The sequence below is a fragment of the Protopterus annectens genome, chromosome 14.part0, assembly GCF_019279795.1.
Source record: "Protopterus annectens isolate FY-2018-M chromosome 14.part0, PAN1.0, whole genome shotgun sequence".
NCBI lineage: Eukaryota > Metazoa > Chordata > Ceratodontiformes > Protopteridae > Protopterus > Protopterus annectens.
In genome coordinates this window covers 966873285-966895892 of record NC_056748.1, presented here as the reverse complement: position 1 = coordinate 966895892, position 22608 = coordinate 966873285, and positions in this window count along the sequence as shown.

Sequence of the window (22608 nt, the reverse complement as noted above, 5' to 3'; positions counted from 1 at the left end):
GTCATGGACATAAAAGATGTTCAGTTGTTTCTTTTCCTCTCTTTTTTCATTTATTTAATGAAGATTAATCTTCTATAATTACTAAACTCAGCTATTATAATTATTACATAACATTATACTTCAATACACAATATCGGATTTGTGAAGGTTTATACTCTCTTGATGTTCTATGTTCTTTTAATTACTTTTCTTCTCAATGACTCTGTCTCCAATGGACATCTTATCATCAGTTTCATTTAATTTTCTTTCTTCTGCATTATGCCACTCTTCATTTGTAGCTACATATATTCAAGATTTACTTTCAGTGATTATTGTGTTTACATTTAGATGTTTCACCCCATTTTGAATGTTTCAACTTTAACAAACTTAGCATTATCAAGTTCCATTATAGGTTCATAGGTAGTTACTAGGCATGAGGTCTAAGAAGCTGTAGAAGGGTATAGCCCAATTTCTCAATTGTTCTGTAGCACTGACTGGTTAAGTGACTTGCTCAAAGTCACACAGTAGGCAATTGGTGCATGTAGAAATTATGGAGCTACTTCCTGCTGTCCAGGGCTTTACAGTTCACAGCCTTAACAATCAGCACTAACCGCTAGACTTAAATGATTAATCCCATTATGTTTTATGCTACCCTACCTTCTGCTGCCCCCAGGAATCAAACTGTGGACATTTTGTGCTCATTGTTTTTGAAGTTCCACTTTCTATGTGTACAAGCATAGTTTTATCCCATGACGTGACTTCTAATAGTTCTGTTTGTAGTCTTGCTAGAACAACCTGTTGAAAAGTATCGAGCCTCCTCACATCGAGTGCATTTCCCTTTACATTGTTTTTCTAAATCCCATTTTCCCATATAAGTTACATTTTTTTGACAGACAGCTTGCACCAGCATGATCCTTATTCTCACAGACACAACATGATTTTAAAATGATAACAAGATAATAAGACAGTTCTTCTGATGTGTGCTGCTCTGTCTCTTCCTTCTCAGTGGGGTCATTAAATCCAACCATACCAAGCTCTCTTATCCTGTTCTCTCTCTTTGTATGTCTCACTCCAACCAGCTTAATCTTTCTTCTGTGTCCCCAGATCATAGTAGTTTTCATAAGAGACTGAAAGTCTGTCGTATAAACTACGATGACTTATATTATACAATTTGACTTATTTGAAGCTTGGATGTCCCAAAACAAACCTGTTTTTCTGTCTGCATATCTGAATCCTGGAGTAAGTCTTGGTATAAAACTTCCCTTTTCAGTCAGTATACAATGCCATACTGTTCTGGGCTCCAGAAGTGTATGCATGTGAGGGAAGGTGTGGAGCCATATTACTCATAAAAAGTCACAATGCTGAGGTTGCTTATATAGTCTTTCTAATGTGTTAATGGACAGGGGCTATGGATTATAACTCCTGCAATGCTACTGTTGATGTTTGTGAACAACAGAACCAGCAATATTAGGTTATATTGCCACCACTGGTACTAGTTAGCATGCAAACAGCAATTAGTCATAAGGGTATGTGGCAAATGTGAATTGCAGCCTTGGATAATAGCCAAACCCCGCCACACCCAAATGATCTTCACACTGCACAGCTAGAAATTAGAGTTATAATAACTGTCTATCTGGGACTTCATCCATCTCAGACTAATCTCAATGCCTTTCAGTATAACCTTACCAATATCACTTAAAACTTGACCAAAATTTATTTTGCATACATACACGTAGGCAATATTTTCAGAATAATGGGATAAGTAGTGACTCACCAGCATGCATATCTTCCTCCCAAAGCTTTAAGTTATATTGCCACAAGTTAAAAAAAATAGCAAAATAAGAATGATGTTAATGTTTACTGTTAAAACAACCAATCTTTAAATATTCATGTGGTAGCAATTATCTTTGAGTAGTCACTCTTCAATCGGTGGAATCAGCACACTTGAAGATATATGTAAAATAGACTAACTCTTACATCAATAAATAAACCATCAACCACAAGCATTCAAAGATGAGTGATAAAATTTTGTACTTGGAATAAATAAAACAAAGCGTTATGCTTGAAAAAATATGTATCCAAACAGAATTATTTTTACAGTAGGAATGTAAAATACAACAGCCAAAAAGGCAGATAATGTAAGAGACAGTATCCCTGGGATTCATGAAGCTTGCACCAGGTGCAGGCATAGCATCGGTGTTCTAACACCAAATATGGCCGCCAAGCGATTCAGGTACGAGCTGTTTCCATATGCACTACCTGCGTATGCTACACTCGCACAACTCCTGAGCCATGTGTGCTACTTACCCCATGTGAGGCAGTGTAGTATGCAAATGGAAGGTATGTAGTGATTCAGGAAGTGGTGCAGGCTTAGTGTAAGCATGCAGAAATGTAAACCGTAGAAAATGGTTTACATTTTTGCAAACATAAAATTGAAGCCATGACAGCAGACCAAATACATGTATTATAATGTTAATATATGCTAATGGCTAAATATATAGCCATTGGCATAACAAAATGTACAAAATATAAAATTAACATTTAAAATATCACAAGGAAGCGCAGGGCAGCAGTGCGCAAAGGGGATCGCAAGGATATATAAAAATATAGAATAAAATTGCAATGAAACACATATCACGATTTCCCCATAATAGCCAATGGCAGGCATGCTACACCATACTCATGGCACAAGGGTTGCTAAGGGGCAGTGACATTGTTATGTGCAGTAGCTAGGAATTAGTAGGCAATGCCATGCAAATGAGAGGAGTAATAGTGAATCGAAGACTCCCCTCTGGTGTAAGGATACACCTCTCAGTGTAGCGTTATAACACCGAGGTGAGCCCTTGAGATAAAGATGACATCAAGAGAGGGGTGTGTCACCATTGCTGTAAGCACATTGGAGCATTGCTAAACCGGTCTGCCCCTAGCTAGGCAAAGCTGCAGGATAGGGGTGTGTTGAATCACCCATAGCTATGCTTAGCTGAGAGTACACAAGGTAACAGAGTATGCATGTGAACGGAGATGAAAACACTCGTAAACCCGGTAAACAGGTATGCGCATCGCACACTGCAGCCGAAACAGGAAGGATATAGGAAAGAAATAGGGAAATGATGCAGCAGCGAAATTGGAGTTCAAATGACTAATTAACACCTAGGAGCCTACAGTGGGCCATTGACAACAGCTAACAAGGCTGCAGGCAGCTACCTGCAGAACATGGAAGGGGAGGGGCTGTACTGCAAAGAAAACAGCAAAGTGTCAAAGTAGAGCAAAAGCGATATGCAGTATATCAGCTACAAGGCACATTTTACCATGACTGGGTAGGGAAAGTACAAAACAAGAAAGACAGCAGGTGGATGCATGCCTGATAATGGGAGGGGACCCAGGTCTAAAAGTGAATTAAAGGGCAACAGATGAATCAAGGCAGGCAAGTAGATTTCCACAGTAAAGGCCCCACACTTGCAATACTCATTGCAAAACCCATAATTAAGACACGCAGCAGATGGAATAGTTCATAGACACCCACTTATATCAGCAGCATCCATAGCCAATACTATAAAGTGTGAAAGCACCTCACACACATTTGTGTATTCCCATACACTCTGCACCAGTGGTGTATACAGATGGGGAACTTTTATTATGTACATGTTAGGGGCTGCCATAGCTCTGATTCACCAGCATGTGTTGGAGACTGAAGGTGGTGTGGAGGATGATGCACATGACCACTGCAGGCACCAGAGGAGGAGGAGAGTATTCAGACCCAGGCTAACCTACCAAGGGCTACATGATCTGGAGATAGTAGAGCATTACAGGGTGGACAAGGATACCCTACAGCAACTTGTGGAGCTGTGCCAGCCACGCCTCAGAGCCAGAACAAACAGAGGGGAACCCATCCCAGTGGATACGAAGGTATGTGTAAGTCTGAGAATACTAGCTACAGGTACCTTTCAAAGACCAACTGGGGATATCATGGGTATCTCACAAGCATCAGTACCCAGGGTACTACACCAGTTCCTGGATGCCATGTTACCACATGCCAATGAGCACATATACTTCCCCCGAACACAGGAGGAATTGGCCAGCAATATGTGTCTCTTCCACATGTGGCAGAATACCCGGAGGTACTGGGTGCAATAGATTGCACGCACATACACATCAAGTCACCACCCGGTGAGCAGGGATGGCACTACATAAACCACAAGGGATACCCCTCCATCAACTGCCAGGTCATGTGCAATGCCCAGGGCATTGTCATGGATGTGTGTGTGCTGGCAGCCCTGGAAGTTATCATGACTCCCACATCTGGCATGCCTCACAGCTGTATCGGTTATTTGCCAGGGGGACATCCCAAATGGCCACCTGGTGGGGGATGCTGGCTATGCACTGGAAACGTGGATGATGACTCCCATCAGAAATGCACATACACCCATGCAGGAACGCCATAATGAGGCACACGCACAAACCAGAATCATCATAGAGCATGTGTTTGGGATGCTGAAATCATGGTTCCTGTGTTTGGACATATCTGGTGGAGCCTTGCAGTACTCTCCAGGCACGTGTGCCCACATCTTCATAGTGTGTGCCATGCTACACAATATGGTCCTGCAGAAACAGCTGCAGCAGAGACAGAATGGTGAAGGTCCTCACAGCCCACCACAATTGCCAAGGGCCCCACAGGCACAGATGTAGTCAGACCATGAACACCCTGAGCCAGCCCATAGACAGACGGAGGCATGCCCAGTATGCCCATGCCTTGGCAAAGAGGGAACGTATAGCACACACACTGACAGTGTAGACACCTAGGGACTGACACCTTTCTCCACCTGAACACACAGTAAAAATGGATGGCACACACACAGAAGACTACCTGTAAATTGTCATGCATAGGCAGTCTACTGTGTGTATCCACCATATGCAGCCCTCAACTATTGCACACACAAAAGCTCAGTCAACACCTGAACAGTAAATTAAGCTATCAGCATATGCAGATACATTATGTATAGATTCATAGGTAGGTACTTGGCCAACTGCCAGAGGCCATTCATAAGGCCAGCCAAAATGTGCCAGCTTTTTCCACTCCATTGATTCATTAACCGTCCCTCTGTGGAGCAGAGCCAATGGAGGGATCCATGGGGTGCATCTACTGTTCCCCATCCACCCTTCAAGGTTTTTCTTGCAGAGTGTTAGTGAGGGGCTCTGTATAATGTAGTTAGGGATGTTGTTCCAAAGTACGGGGAGTGTCTGTGACAGGAAGCTGACCCTCCAGCATCTTCCGGTTATTGCTGTGGCAAGGTCAGCTCACTACAGTGTGTGGCTCACTGTGACATGGATTCCCATAGGTGGAGCATATCCATCAAGCCTGAGTTTGACATGGCTGTGTTGGTCAGTGGAGATCATCTCTGGGTAAACGAGATGCCACTGAGTAAAGCAGGAGTTTATTCAGTCCGGCTGCATAGGCCATATGTTGGCAGCCAGTATTCCCCTTGGTGAGGTACATTCGAGGACCCACCACGTCCCCTGTCATCTAACATCTTGGTAACTGTATTTCCTCTGAGGTACATCCTACATGGGTTATTATACTCTATGCTGGGACTGATGAGTGATGAGTAAAGGGGCACTATAACCCCAGTATGTCTAGATGGGAATCCTTTAGTAGTCAGATGGCCTACTTAGAAGGATGTCCTAACTACTGTGGAGATATGATTGTCACAGGGGAGATCACTATCTACCTTAGTCCCCAGATACCCTATTACCTCATCTGTATTAAAGTGGCTGCCGCTCATGTGTTAATATGTGGGTGCCAATTCCACAATGGAATGACCATGCAGTTAGTGGCACTTGGCTGGAGGCCATGTAGTTGGCACCCTGTGACATTCTCTGTGAAGCCCCCTGAGGGATGTCCGTGTCAGCTGGACTATCGGTCATGGCTCCCAGTTTGCAGTCATTGCCAAACATGAGCTGCTGTAGTCCACCTGTGTTTGCCTGTACATCTGAGATGTATATGATAAACAGTAGGGCTCCCAGGACTGAGTCCTATGGGACACCAGTCATGACTGTTCAAGAGTTGGACCTGGCGACCACTAGTCGTACCATGTGGGTTCTGTGTGTAAGCCCGTTGGCAACCCAACCTGTGATGCATGGGTGAATGTACAGGCTGGTGTGTTTATCAATAATACCTGAGTGGGGCATGGTGTCAAAAACCTTGGTGATGTCCAGGTAGTATGTGTGAACCACGTCCCTGTCATCTAACATCTTGGTGACTGTATGTAAGACATCAAACAGGTTCAGTAGGCATGAACTGCACTCAACCAAGCTGACCTGGGTTGGGTAACATGTTCGAAGGTTACCAATGTCATTGTTAATGAGTGCCATGAGGATGCAAACCATACCATTGCAGAACAGGCTAGTCAGGCTTATGGGGTGGTAGTTACCATGGTCAGTTGTGATTTCTCCATGATGGAGTGGAATAACTGTTGCCACGAGCCATTGTATGGGCATGTAGCCTGTGGAGAGGCTGAGGTAGGAATGCTTAATTAAGTGGGGGGCAGGTTGTCTTGTACAGTTTGCAAGATGCAGTCTGGGTCAACATCTGTCTCCATTGATGCTGTGTTCTGCTGTTAGAGAGGGCCATTTCCACCTGTGTGTCTCTGATGGTTGGGATACTGTACCTTTCGGGTAGTGTTGTGGGCTCTTTAGGGGGTGAAGTATGCACTGAATGAATTTGCAAGGATGTTGGCGATATCAGTAGGGTCAGCATATTTTGTGCTATATTTCACTGTCACAGTGCAAATCATTAACCATGTAGATCCTTGACATAGCCAAAGATGGCTTTGTGGTTATCTTTCAAATCCTTGCGTATTCTCCTGCTGATGTTAGCCTTGGATGATGTCATGTGGGACCTACGTATCATACTAATAGTGGTCATGGATGTCTGCCCTTCATGGGATTTGCTGTGTGTTTGGAACACTGTCCTACGTCTGTAGTATAGCCTGTTTATTGTAGAGGTCCACCAGACTGGTGTCCTTGTCTAGGAGGAGTGAGTCTTGGTTTACCAGCGATGGCACAATCCATACATCCGTGTAGGTGCTTATAGACTGCATTTGTAAATCTGTCTGTATCTTGAGCAGTGTTTCCCCTTAGCGTGGGGGCTGTGAAACCCCCCACCCCTGTCACTAATAGTGTAAACTTAGCTGTAGGAAAGATACACACTGTGGTATCTGTGGATGGGGGAGATGCTAGGGTGTGGAAACAGTGAATAGTTCATGGCCAGATCTAACCAGTGACCAGTAAACCGCCACTGTGGTGCACCTGTTGCCCATGTTCGTGATGACCACATCTAGTAGTTTTCACCCCACGTTAAGGAGGTTACCACCTGATACAGGGCATATGAGGTGATACATTCCAGGAAGCGCTGGTCCTGAAAGTGAGTACTGGAGTACGTTTCCCAGTTAATGGTATGGTAGTTGACATCGACCAATGCCAAGGTGTGTGTTAGGACTGCTGTGTTCTCCACTGTCTCCAGGTAGGTGGAGTGGAGGTCCTGGGTCATGAAGGGTGATCCGTAGCAGGCCACATTCCACATTGTAGTTGTGGCTGATGTTAGCTGCACATGGATGATCACAGAGGTATCATGCTGCCCCACTAACCTGGAGGTGTAGGTATCCCTGATGATTATGGATACAGACCCTCCATGTCTGTCAGTCCATGTTCTGTGGCTGAAATGTGTGGTATAAGTTGTAGTCTGGTAGTGCTGGTGTACTCTCAGAAGCCTTAAGAAAGATTTCAGTTAATGCACAGATGTTGATGTTGTCCATCCTGAGGAGTGCTGTGAGTGCATGCATGTTGTGATCACAACCCCTGGTGTTGAGTAGCATAAACCTCATTGAATCTGCTATTGTGCTGTTTACAGAGCTGGTATTCACCTTTGAGACTCTCCTAAATAAAGCACCATGGGGGCGCCAATAGCCTTGGCCAGTATTTCAAAGCATAAGGCTGATACATAGGCCGGTATGGTATCATTGCATGCATGTTCCCCATCTGTGCTTGTTTTTCATCTCCCCTGTAGGTAACCTAGTGGTAAGCAATAGAAAGCCTTAAACTTATACAAGTCTTCTAGCTTCCAAGATAGGCTTTTGGAGTGACTAAGTATCAGTGTTCTGTTTGTTCTTGCTGTACTCAACTGTTTCCTGGCTACATGGTGAGTTCACACTGTATATTGTGATCTGAAGGTCTGTTTATTCACATATTATGGCTGTGATGGCCTGCACGTTAGAAGTTCACAGATAGCCTACTATCTATCTGCCCAATGGCAATTAGAAGCATAGCAACAGTGTGTTGGCCTTCCCCGCACAATTGATGAAATAACTGAGCCTCTGCCAAGCATAGCCAATGAAGCAATTCCAGGCAGAGTTGCTGGAAGCTGTTGAAGACTGGGGTTGTGGGGGGTGATAGGGGCACTTAGTGATCTAAAGAGGGCATGTTAATGTGGCAATTCAACACCATTCAATTCCCCCAACAGGTCTTGCAGCTCTCAAACTGGACAGACTGGCTGCGTGGTTCTGGGACACATGATCCCAGGGGTGTATAGTCTATTACCCATTCACACAACAAGGTTTCCCTTGAAGTGTGTCAGTGAGGGAATATGCCTAATGCAGTTAGGAATGTAATGTATTGTCTCACAGTACATTTGTTATATGTTGTTATTTCAAGAGTACGTGAAGCTCAGTGAGTTTGGGGGCTCCCAACCTTTGCTTAGCCTAGCTTACACATAGAATTAATCTAAATAGGAAATAGGTGGAAGCAACGTTAATGTCAGCAGTGTAATGGTTAAAGCATCCACATAGTATCTGTGCATTCGAGGTTACAATCCCGATAAAGGCAGGGATGTTTATCATGTGCAAAATATATCTTAACCACAGCTTGCATATATAGGTAGTAATCGTCTGTATAATAAACATTCAAATCACCCATATAAACCCATGTGTGCAGGAGAGTACAGTTAACAGAGAATGTAATGTCAAGTCAGCACATAGTGAGATATTACGTCACTGACAGGAGTCTGGAGTAGTTAGCGGATGCGGCCGTGTTTGCGCGCACAGGTTATACATTACAACATCTGTTTAACTGTAAAAGGCTGAGAGTGAAGCAGAGCAGTATACACAAAATGAGGGTGTCCAAATTCCAAGAAATTCTCCAAAAGGCACTGAAATACTCGATAAGATGAATATAAACTTTTATTTGACAAGCGCTTTCGCTATAAATAGCTTCCTCAGGTCTGTTTTATACAAGTGTGTGTAAAATGCCATTTTTATAGTCTTAACAATTCAATTAGGAGCAGTCTCCTTATACATTTAAAAGGGAAATGTCAATTGTATAAAACTGATTCAGCTATACAGAAACCAAGCACAAATGTTATACAAAGGCACTTATATAACAACATTTATATAAAAAACATTTATAAAACAATAAAAATTTTTTTATTTAAAATAAAAATAAAAATATGTATATTGATCTTGTTCGCATGTATGTAATGTTTGATGTATTATAAAAAATACTACTAATGAGTTGAATGAAGTGAAATTCATGTGAGAATAAGATAACAATATGCATATCTTAATATATATGTGAATATGTGTGGTGACAATGTACATATATATCAAATGCATCTCGAGTAATGTGAGTGTGGGGATATATATATGACATATGTATAGTGTGAGGAGTAGTGAATGTAATCTGAGTACATATATAAGTCTATTATGTTCAATGCTAATATCAAACGATAAAAAGTCCATCAAAATATGACCTCCTTAAACCTATATGTATAGCAATATGTGAGGAATGTATCACTTCTTCAACATTGATGTGGAATAAATATATACTAACTTGATTAAATGCTTACTTTTACGTATTGCTATACCATTGAAGGCTATACATCTATGGGTTATTCCACTAATGGATTACAAATATTATTCCACTAATGGATAGAAAATATTATGCATAAGAGGCACTCAAGAGACATATACATATAAAAAATGTATATAAAAAATATATATAAAAATATATATAAAAATTATATATAAAAACACAGCCAGTTACAAAGCTGCTCCTGCTTCCCCAACTTCTACTCTAAACCCACATTACCTCCCTCAACTGTCCATATACTATACTCACCTACATTCTAATAAGTCCTCTACAAAACTCAGTAATAATGGTGAAACGTACTACACCATTGTTTCTCACCTTTCCTGTATATCCTTTTTATTCCTATTCAGCAAAAAGCACATCTGCTAGCACCCTCTATTCCAAAATGTATGTCTCAAACTCACAAAAGCAGGTGGATGCTTCTCCACCTTACACAACTACCAATCTATAAAGCTCTGAGTGTGTGTGTGTGTGTGTGTGTGGGGAATTTTTTCCTTTACCAAGACCCACATTCACCTTCTCACAACTTCCCCGTTACTTCTAAGGTTTCCTTTACTCCAAAGAAATACTACAATGCACAAAAAGGGCTTACAGCATTTTAACATAAATCTACAAATCATTCACAACAAGCTAGCAGAATTCCATACCTAGATAGCCTAGCACTACCCTGACATCGTTGTACTAACTGAAACCTGGCTTAGAAATAAAATAAAATACAAAGAAATCCTACCTCCATCCTGTAATAAAAATCAAGCTACTTAGAAAAAGTAAAAGGTAAGATGCAATGGCCATAATCTGTCAAAACCCCCCCTAGGTCTCTCAATACCCTCGTAGTACTCCAACATTAAAAATACAGAAATTCTAATTTATTCACTGAAATCACTAAAATCTGTGCATAATACATATATATTCCTCTAGACAATAACACTGACATTGCTGATGAATTTTTCTACTGGTTCACTTCAAAAATCCCTCAAGTAACAGTTATATTAGATGACTTTAACATTGATTGGCAAATATTAAACAATGATATTACTAGCATACCCAGAAACCTATGTGGCCTCACTCAAATTATATCCACTTCAACTCATTATAACAGAAACAGTAGGGCGTGGACCATGCTGGTATGCTGTTGACAGTGTTCTGTGAGTGTGAAGGAAAAGGTGATTTTATCTGATGAAGTCTATTTGGACGAAAACGCTGTAACTGTCAAGGCGTTCATTCAGTGGATTATTTCGTGCTTCTGTGTGTTAATAAACTTGGAGGATCTTCTTCTACCTGCAGTTGTCGTCGCTTTCCTTTTTGCTTGGTTTAATAACAGAAACAGTGTTAACAAATCCTTCTTTGGATGTATAATTACTAACAACCCAGACAATGTTCCTTCTTGTGGAACTCTCACAGATACCTTAAGGAGCAAGCTACCTACATATATTTGCTATCAGAGATCACAATGGTATACAAAAACAACAGCAAAACAACAGGTGTGAAAGCTGTTGACTTTTCAGAAAGATACTTTTATCTACAACGTTAACTCCATCAACTGGAAGTCTTTACAAACTTTGGATGATGCTGTTTCATTGTTTAACACAACTTTCCTACTATCATATATGAATATGCCCTATTTGGAACAAAAAGAGGAAAGGTAAACCCTGTACCTTGGCTGTCCAGACAAAACAGTTAAGTCATCAGACAGATGGACAAATAATTGAAGATGTGGACAGACAATAACTGAATCCAGCCTTCAAAACTTAAGATGTCTTATTAACATAAGTAAACAAAGCATAATGACAGACACAAAAACATATTGTGCTAACTTTCACATTTTTTATAAAAACATACAATCCCTTTTTGTGTAACAGGTAGGTACAATACTATTTTGTCTTGTGATTTCACAGGTGTAGTATCAAAAATCAAGTTTTCCCAGGTCCCATTGACCCCTAGGGGGACAGCAGTCATCAATAATTCCCCGTATGCTGTTGGCATAGCTGTGCAAATCCAGCAGTTCGAAACATTAAAAGTCTCAGCATACACATATTTAATTGCCTGGTAAGTGTTAAAGTTTGGATGCCAGTCTATGAGTAATGCATCACATTTGTTCAGTTCAACTCGTGTGGCTGGGAAAAGGAAAGGCCACAGCAAAAAGATCATTGTTATCAGTATAGCTGTCAGAATAATCATGCAAATTTTCTGGGGTTGTTCTGCATCCCTGTTTACTCTATACCTGGTCATTTTGTTCTCGTTGTACAACAGTAACAAGGTTTTTGTCCAGTTCAAAGTTCTTAACCAATTTACAGTGTGTCAGATGAATCCAGGACGCTTGGTCTGCGATCTTGACTGCAGTGGGTGTTGACAGGAGCACCTGGTATGGTCCTTCCCACTTCGGAGAACTCCAATTCTTTTTCTTCACGACTTTCACCCGGACCCATGTGCCTGGGACTATTGCTGCTTCTGATGGCCTGGTTTGCTCTTTATCTGAAACAGAATTTAACTGCAAAAGTTTGTTATTCAAAAATCACCTCATATACTCTGCAAGTGAACTGTCAGCCTCCTGGTCTGCAGGCATGAGAGGTTTCCACTGAGGTGTATAATATGCCTTCCCAAACAGAATTTCAAAAGGAGTTAACCCTTTTACATTTGGAACAGTTCTCATACTCAACAGAGCCAGAGGTAGACAGTGCACCCAGTTCTTTTGTGTCTCACTAATCAGTTTCCTAAGCTTATTTTTCAAAACTCCATTGTGCCTCTCTACTAATCCTGCAGATTGTGGGTGGTATGCACAATGTTTTTTCAGAGAAATCCCAAAGTAACGACTCAATTGTTGTATAGTTTGATTTACAAAGTGTGTGCCATTGTCACTATAAATCTTTTCCGGTATGCCAAATCTAGGAATAATTTCTTTAACGAGGACTTTTGCAACAGTAGCTGCATCTGGATTTTTAGTTGGAAAAGCTTCCACCCATTTGGAAAACATATCTATAATGACAAGGCAGTACTTCTTATTTTCACATTTGTTCAGCTCTATAAAATCCATACAGATAGTATGGAACAGATACGGTGGTGTAGGGAAACTCCCTTGCTTAGGTTTCAATGCCCATTGTGCATGATGCTTGTTACAAACATGGCATGCTGCACAAAAATTTTTTGTGTAGTTTGTAAATCCATACGTTGTAAGCACTCGATTCACTAACTGTACCATTCCCCCTGTTGAGACATGGCACTGCCCATGGCTCAACAAAGCTGCATATCTAAACAAGTTAGATGGTAAAATCGGTTTCCTCTCTTTGGAGATGTACAGCCCTTTCTCAAGAATTGCTCCTCGTTTTATCCATTTTTGTTTTTCTACATTTGTAGTAAGTGTCTGCATTGTTTTTAACATTTCTAAGCCTAAAATCTCAGATGGTTGTAATTCCTCACTCAAAAGAAATACTTCTGAAGCTGAAGCTGCTTGTTTTGCAGCTGTATCAGCCCTCGCATTACCTTTCGAAATCCTATCCTGTTGTTTGGTATGAGCTATGCATTTGCAAATAGCTACTTTCTGAGGTAACTGAATAGAGTCTAACAAATCTAAAATAAATTGCGCATGATTAATTGGTTTACCAGTAGATGTTATCATTCCTCTATTTTTCCACTGCTGCGCAAAAACATGTACAGTAGAAAAAGCATACTGGCTGTCAGTAAAATGTTCACTTTCTTACCCTTTGCCAAGGTACATGCCTTTGTTAAAGCAATCAATTCTGCTGCTTGTGCAGATAAGTTGTGCGGTAAAGACTTTGCTTCTAAAATCACAGTATCAGAAACTACTGCATACCCCACTAGATTCTGTCCTGTAGGACCCCTCCTACACGAGCCGTCCACATAGTATGTCACCTCGGCATCATCCAAGGGAACATCCGTGAGATCTTTTCTAGGTAGTGTCTTTTGCTCAGTCTCCTGCAGGCAGCAGTGTGGTTTGCCATCTGCAGGGGTTGGGAGCAAGGTTGACGGATTCAAAGTTGTACATCGTTCAATTGTCATATGAGGTTGGCTCAACAGTATAGTCATACAGGAAAGATGTCTAGCAGGAGAAAGATATGCTACTTTTTCTTGCAGTAAAATAATCGTGACTGCATGAGGCACTCTCAATGTGAGCGGGTGGAATAACACTACTGAGGCTGAAGCCTGCACTGCCATTGCAGCTGCGACTACTGCTTGTACACAGTGGGGCAGGGATCGCGCCACTGGGTCTAGCTGTGATGAATAGTAAGCTATGGGGCGTTGTTTGTCCCCATGCTGTTGTGTTAACACTGATGTCATATAACCCTGCTTACAATCTACAGTTTGGAAAAATCGTTTATGATAGTTCGGTAATCCTAAAACTAATGAGGATGCTATCAGTTGTTTCAATTTGCAGAAAGCTGATTCTGCTTCTGGTGTCCACTGTAATAAATCTTGTGCTGCCATAGGCTTTTTGAATATCAAGTTGGTCAGTGGAGCAGATTCCAAGGCATAGTTTGGAATCCAACTCCAACAAAAATTAGTAGTACCTAGGAAGGACATCATTTCCTTCTTAGTAGTTGGTTTAGGTGCTTGTAATATTGCTGTTTTTCTGTCTTCATCTAATATTCTGCCCTCTTTGGATATTACATATCCCAGGTATTTAACCTGTTTTTTCCAAAGTTGCAGTTTATTTTTGTTTACCTTGTGTCCTTGAGTAGCTAAAAATTGTAGTAATGCTATGGTATCTTCTCTGCATTCTTGCTGGGTGGGGGCTGCCAGCAGAATGTCATCTACATAAAGTAAAATCTGGCTGCCTTTCGGTGGGATAAATCCCGCCAGGCTACTTGCCATTTCCTGTGCGAATATTGTTGGACTCTCACAATATCCCTGTGGTAGTCGCGTATATGTATACCTTTTTCCCCTGAAATGTAAATGCAAACCAATGTTAGCTGTCAGGGTGTATCGGTATTGAGAAAAACACATTGCTAATATCTACCACAGAAAAATATTTCTGTTGAGGTTTCAAATCATTTAATAAGGTGTGTGGATCTGGCACTGTAGGTGCCCTAGGTATAACTGCATCATTTACAGCTTGTAAATCTTGGACCATACACCATTCTCCATTTGCTTTCCTAACAGGAAATAAGGGTGTATTACATAGTGAATCGGGAGATTCTATGAATACTCCTTTGTTACGTAAGGCTGCTATTATAGGTTTGATTCCTACTTCTGCATCCTTTCTCAAGGGATACTGTCTCTTTTGAGGTCTAAATGCTGACTTTGGCATGATAGTGACTGGTCCTGCTGTACGAATAAGTCCTACATCTGATTTTCCTGTTGACCAGAGAGTCTCTGGTATGTCTCGTAAGGCTTTTTCCTCTTCTTCTAGCAAGAGTGCTACTCAGCTGTCCTCACTTGCCTGCAAGTGTACAGCTGGGTGTGTCTGCGTTATCCAATTCAGCTTTTGCTTTTGTACTCCCTGTTCGGAAAGTTCTAACTCTGTCTGCTTTTCCCACCTTGTGACTTTTTCTCCTAGGTCTGCCCACTTCACATTTCTATCTTTAGTCAAACTCACATGTGGTAATCGATTAGATTTGTAAAGTGCTAGGAATTCCTGGGGCAATGAACAGCTTACTACACTGTTTCCCTCTGTGTCCCAGTACATATTTCGTAATACTAATCTGTTAGCATGGTTTCTAAACAGTTCTCGCTCGTATTCTTTATCAGGTCCTGGTTTGTTACAGTAATATAGAGTGCAATGCAACAAATGCTGTTTATCAGTGTCAAGGGAGGGGGATTTACTGATGGCTACGTTCATCAGTTCTTCGGTTACTGCCCCTGGACCAGTCGTAACCAAGTCCTGGCTGTACCAATAAAATGTTTTACCCTCCAGTCGCACTACAAAAGTATCCATTTGTCGCTGTGCTTCCATACCCTGCATAGTTGGAACTACTGCTATGCCAAATATCTGCATTAGGTCTCTGCCCAAAAGATTTACTGGGCATTTTGCAGAAACAACAATTTTGCTTTTCTGGGTCATCCCTGAAACAGGGTCAGTTATTGCTATGTTGTGGGAGAGGGGCTCCCGATACAGCTGTCCATTAGCTGCTTTCACTAATATGTAATCAAGTGATTCTGAATTTTCTGGTAGTTTGGAAGGATGTATCAGGGTCCGTGAAGCCCCTGAGTCACACAGGAAATTAACTTCCCTCCCCTCTAACCAGAAGTGTAACTTTCGGTTTTGTGTCTGCTAAGTACAGCTCTAGGCTCAATAATGCTGTCTAAAATTTCATTTTCTTCATTATCTGTGATTTCATGCACATCCTCTATTTCTTCTATCACATTCTCTACTCCTTCTATCACATTTGCACTTGTCTTTTCTTGATTATTCCTTTCCAGTGATTCTTGACTATCATATAGTCAGTCCTCACCCTCCTTGTCTTCTGTGGTTACCTTTTTATTTTGCCTGCAATCCCTTGCTAAATGTCCCTTTTTCCCGCATTTAAAACATTCAAACCTTTTCTTTCTCTCTTCAAAGTCCTCTGATCATTTATCAGATTGTTTGTTTCCCTGGGCATTTTTCTTACCCTTCTTCCCGGTCTGTACTACAAAGACTTCTGATATGTCTTCTACTGCAAATACTTGAGTTTTCTTTTTCTTTTTGCTATTAAAATGCCTTTCGGCATGGCTTGCATATTCAAGTAATGACTGTAATCTACTTGTAAGATGATCTACCATGTGCTTTGTAATAAAGCTGCTAATGGGTGCAATACTGCCTTTCAAAAATGCATTATTTAGCTGCTGCTCATATGGGGAATCATGTGTTTGGTCTTCAGGTACCTGCATTCCACAATGGTTATTAAAACACTCTAATAATCTGGCATAATATCTATCAACAGTTTACCTTCTTGTTGTATGCATTGATTAATGCAAGGCCAGTCAGCCCTAGGCTTCCATTTCTCAGAGATTCGGTCTGTCAGACCTTTCACTCTGTTATCCAGTTCTGCGTTACTATGTAGGAGTGGCCTAAGTTCTGCGTCACAGGGATTCCAATTGCCACTGATCATGTGCCAATCTGGACTCACGATTTGTCTTGACTACTTTCTCTACTTCCTCTCCATTCAAATGATAACTTAACCTCATGCCCTGTAAGTCTTCTAAGAATTTTCTAAAATTAACTTCGGATGGGGAATTCCCTTTGTGGCTTTCCGGATGTTTTCCGGTGTCCACGGTCTATATACTAGAAGAGTTGGGTCCTGTCCTGCCTGTCCTGCCTGTGGATTTGGTACTTCTATGAGTGGACATATCTCTTCTTCACTCATAGCTTGTGAATTTTTTTTTATTTCATACAATTCAATATCCCCTCTTAAGTTGCGTGTTCGAGACCTAGTCTCGATAGGATCTCTGACAAGCGGTTTTGGTTTTGCAGGAACAGCTGGATATAGCGGAGGTGGATCAGCTTGTCCACTCGCTTCATATTCTGGTAAGGGAAGCGGAGGGGGCAGAGGGGCTGTTGCTATTACCAAGTTATTGTCTTCTTTATCTAAAAACATTGCTTTTGAATTTTTATTCTTTTGTTCCCTGTGATTTGCTTCCTCAAGCCACCTGTGTGCCTGAGGGACTCCTAATTGACGTTGCTTTTTTAGATGACCTTTTGTGTCTGTTTTAAGTTGTTTGACAAGTTTGATAAGTGAAGGTTTATCTAAATTACCATCAAATTTGTATTTATTAACCCATTTTGTATAGTACCTAACATTGTCAGCACACTGTAATTGCATATATTTCGCGTCTTCGATTAAGGGCGGATCTCGGGAACTTTTTGTGCACTTATTTCCCATGTTGTCTTCGCTTAGTTAGAAATTGTTACGTAACCCTTTTTATCACGTGGTACCACTATTTACACTTCTTCACAGTTTATCTAGAATAACTGCCTACCTATTCTGTTTCCCTGATCTATGACAAGACAGCAATCTTTTTTGTCCATGATCTGCACTTAAAGACCTCCCTGACAAAAACAAAATACTGTAACAAGTCCCTGATCTAAAACAGAAAAATGGTAAATTCCTCCTTACCTGAGCCTCCGTGCTTGATCCCACCGGAACTGTTGACTCATCCTCCAATCGCAAATCAGAAACAGTGGCTGGCCTCTTTTGAACGACAATTCAGTTGGAGGTCTTTTCAAAGCAGAAGAACTGATGTGGCTTCTTCCCCGTACGGTTTCATGCCACCGGGCCCATCTGACATGAGCTAGAGCGAGAGATGTTTCCGGTCCGAAGGACCAATCTGTCAAAGGAAAAATATACTTTAAAAATGATCATTACACGGTAGGTTCAGGTTAAGGCACTTTAATCTTGCAGCAAGGAGACAAAAACGTGCTAATACAGAGTTTGTCTAACTAGAATCAGGAAATACCAGCATTTTTATACATTTTCTAATAAGACATTGCCTACCAAGCTGACGTAGCAGATCACAAGTTTTAACATCATCATTACATAGCAGTTGTTTTCATGCTTTTCTGCTCGTACTATCAATTTTTGTGAGAAACTTCCTAAGAAAAACAACGTGGCCTTGGCTACCACCGGTTAGATATATGCAATGTTACCATTCAAGGTACTACGGCTAATTTGAGCACAAAGCAAGTATAGATTGCAGTTCATTTTTTCAACAGTTCTTTGTCCATCCTTATATCTTCCTTCTGCAGCTGTGCATGTTCTCATACCACAAACAGAGCTAATTGTTCAAAATCATAACATTATAGAATATAGCATTGTTCATTCATTGCTTCCTGACCTAGCAGATAATCACCTGTTTTTCAAGTACATTTCCAAAAGGCATAAACATGAATTTCGCTATGCTGGCAGTTACTAGGTCAGAGGGCATCTTGCAAGTTTCAGAAAGCTCACTGCAGTTTCAAAAGCATCTCTTAGTCTCATACGAAACTAAGCTGTATATAAAATAGTGTATATAAAATAGAATGAAAAACGTGTTAACTCTTTTAGCTTCTAATTAGCATTAAGCACACACATTAATACATATTTTTCTAACATTTCCCCCCTGTTAATACTTTTTAATTCTATTTTCAAAGCATAAACAGTTTGCTTCTTCTCCTAACCTCTTCCATTCAGGATTTGCAGTTAAGAGAGTCATTCAGTTTAGACTTATGAAAGTGTTTCACTTTTCAACAACTCTTCAATTTCAGTACTTTGATACAAAGTCTCAGAAACTGACATGTCTATAAAATCTTTGATTAACTTTTTCATGCAGGGAATACCACAACAAATGCATGCTCCTAATAGGAGTAATCCCACACAAATGGCAATCAGGATGATCATTAGGATGGAACCCCACCCCCCAAACAAATTCTGGAAAAAGTCCATCAGAAGGTCTGGGCCTGGTTTGGTCATGGCCGACACTTGCTGGATCACCTCAAGATGGTCGTTTATCTCGTGCTGGTTGTCAGGAATATACGAACAGCATTCTTCTTTGATTAAAGCACACATACCACCTCTCGCCGCTAGGGTGAAGTCAAGAGCCATGCGGTTTTGAAGTACCACAGTTCTCATAGCATTTAGTTCATCAGTGACTAATTTGAGAGCAGAAAAAGTTGCATTGCTCATAACTTCGAGAAGTTTAGACAGTTTTCTCAGCTCCCAAATTGATTTCACTGCGCCATATACAGGGGCTATGCCTGCCCACGATATAATGGTGTCACTCAAGTCCATGTGTGTCAGTTTATCTTTGTTTTTCACGGAGTTATGGTTTCTCCACCCTGCTTCGATTCACCCCACCGGATTCTTGGGTCTCTTGATTGGACTTCTAGGTTTACTGCTAACCTCTCTGACATTTCGAATTTTTCCCTGAGGCAAAGCTGCAGTGTGTTGTATGGCCAGAACCAGGTAACCCAAAAAACAACTGCCGGACCAGTTCTCAGGTAGCCATTTATATGCTTTTTTCCCACAAACAAAATAACAATTCTCTACTTTAGTATTGATATCAGCTTCCCCTGCATGAAAGATTTTCTTATCAATAATAGAATGCTGCTTTAAAGAACAGGATTATGTTGTACTTCACTAACACTTCTATGCATCTTTTCAAAATATGCATCATAGTTTGTATCACAAATAGTTTTTGCCTTACTGGCCTTAATATAACATTTATAAGAAACAGTCACATTGCAATTGCTCCAACCCACCTGAATAGTGTCATTTTTTATAAAACATACAATCCCTTTTGTGTAACAGGTAGGTACAATACTATTTTTGTCTTGTGATTTCACAGGTGTAGTATCAAAATCAAGTTTTCCCAGGTCCCATTGACCCCTAGGGGACAGCAGTCATCAATAATTCCCGTATGCTGTTGGCATAGCTGTGCAAATCCAGCAGTTGAAACATTAAAAGTCTCAGCATACACATATTTAATTGCCTGGTAAGTGTTAAAGTTTGGATGCCAGTCTATGAGTAATGCATCACGTTTGTTCAGTTCAACTCGTGTGGCTGGGAAAAGGAAAGGCCACAGCAAAAAGATCATTGTTATCAGTATAGCTGTCAGAATAATCATGCAAATTTTCTGGGGTTGTTCTGCATCCCTGTTTACTCTATACCTGGTCATTTTGTTCTCGTTGTACAACAGTAACAAGGTTTTTGTCCAGTTCAAAGTTCTTAACCAATTTACAGTGTGTCAGATGAATCCAGGATGCTTGGTCTGCGATCTTGACTGCAGTGGGTGTTGACAGGAGCACCTGGTATGGTCCTTCCCACTTCGGAGAACTCCAATTCTTTTTCTTCCTGACTTTCACCGGACCCATGTGCCTGGGACTATTGCTGCTTCTGATGGCCTGGTTTGCTCTCTTTATCTGAAACAGAATTTAACTGCAAAAGTTTGTTATTCAAAAATCACCTCATATACTCTGCAAGTGAACTGTCAGCCTCCTGGTCTGCAGGCATGAGAGGTTTCCACTGAGGTGTATAATATGCCTTCCCAAACAGAATTTCAAAAGGAGTTAACCCTTTTACATTTGGAACAGTTCTCATACTCAACAGAGCCAGAGGTAGACAGTGCACCCAGTTCTTTTGTGTCTCACTAATCAGTTTCCTAAGCTTATTTTTCAAAACTCCATTGTGCCTCTCTACTAATCCTGCAGATTGTGGGTGGTATGCACAATGTTTTTTCAGAGAAATCCCAAAGTAACGACTCAATTGTTGTATAGTTTGATTTACAAAGTGTCTGCCATTGTCACTATAAATCTTTTCCGGTATGCCAAATCTAGGAATAATTTCTTTAACGAGGACTTTTGCAACAGTAGCTGCATCTGGATTTTTAGTTGGAAAAGCTTCCACCCATTTGGAAAACATATCTATAATGACAAGGCAGTACTTCTTATTTTCACATTTGTTCAGCTCTATAAAATCCATACAGATAGTATGGAACGAATCACGGTGGTGTAGGGAAACTCCCTTGCTTAGAGTTTCAATGCCCATTGTGCATGATGCTTGTTACAAACATGGCATGCTGCACAAAAATTTTGTGTAGTTTGTAAATCCATACGTTGTAAGCACTCGATTCACTAACTGTACCATTCCCCCTGTTGAGACATGGCACTGCCCATGGCTCAACAAAGCTGCATATCTAAACAAGTTAGATGGTAAAATCGGTTTCCTCTCTTTGGAGATGTACAGCCTTTCTCCAAGAATTGCTCTCGTTTTATCCATTTTGTTTTCTACATTTGTAGTAAGTGTCTGCATTGTTTTTAACATTTCTAAGCCTAAAATCTCAGATGGTTGTAATTCCTCACTCAAAAGAAATACTTCTGAAGCTGAAGCTGCTTGTTTTGCAGCTGTATCAGCCCTCGCATTACCTTTCGAAATCCTATCCTGTTGTTTGGTATGAGCTATGCATTTGCAAATAGCTACTTTCTGAGGTAACTGAATAGAGTCTAACAAATCTAAAATAAATTAGCATGATTAATTGGTTTACCAGTAGATGTTATCATTCCTCTATTTTTCCACTGCTGCGCAAAAACATGTACAGTAGAAAAAGCATACTGGCTGTCAGTAAAAATGTTCACTCGTTTACCCTTTGCCAAGGTACATGCCTTTGTTAAAGCAATCAATTCTGCTGCTTGTGCAGATAAGTTGTCTTGATAAAGACTTTGCTTCTAAAATCACAGTATCAGAAACTACTGCATACCCCACTAGATTCTGTCCTGTAGAACCCCTCCTACATGAGCCGTCCACATAGTATGTCACCTCGGCATCATCCAAGGGAACATCAGTGAGATCTTTTCTAGGTAGTGTCTTTTGCTCAATCTCCTGCAGGCAGCAGTGTGGTTTGCCATCTGCAGGGGTTGCGTGCAAGGTTGGCCAGTTCAAAGTTGTGCATCGTTCAATTGTCATATGAGGTTGGCTCAACAGTATAGTCATACAGGAAAGATGTCTAGCAGGAGAAAGATATGCTACTTTTTCTTGCAGTAAAATAATCGCGACTGCATGAGGCACTCTCAATGTGAGCGGGTGGAATAACACTACTGAGGCTGAAGCCTGCACTGCCATTGCAGCTGCGACTACTGCTTGTACACAGTGGGGCAGGGATCGCGCCACTGGGTCGAGCTGTGATGAATAGTAAGCTATGGGACGTTGTTTGTCCCCATGCTGTTGTGTTAACACTGATGTCATATAACCCTGCTTACAATCTACAGTTTGGAAAAATCGTTTATGATAGTTCGGTAATCCTAAAACT